Here is a 290-nt window from a genome sequence, read left to right as displayed (position 1 = left end):
ATATTATAATTAGCAGGGTAATAAAAATTTTCTAATATTGATTGAAGTGACAAGTGCACAACTTTGTGCTTCTACAAAATACCATTGATGGTACACTTTGAATGGATTCTATACTATCAGAATATGTATTAATAAAACTGATTTTTTTAAAGAAAGCTATTTGTTGAGCACTCTGCTAACTCTACAGTCCAGGAGGGACCCACGGGAAGCGTCGCTTCCAGCCTTCCGTAACCCACCCTCCAATCCTGTTCCAACCCCTCCCCCCTCCCACCCATCCCCGTTTCCCCACT

This window comes from Dasypus novemcinctus, chromosome 19 (assembly GCF_030445035.2).
Source record: "Dasypus novemcinctus isolate mDasNov1 chromosome 19, mDasNov1.1.hap2, whole genome shotgun sequence".
NCBI classification, from domain to species: Eukaryota; Metazoa; Chordata; class Mammalia; order Cingulata; family Dasypodidae; genus Dasypus; species Dasypus novemcinctus.
This window is presented reverse-complemented; position numbering follows the sequence as displayed.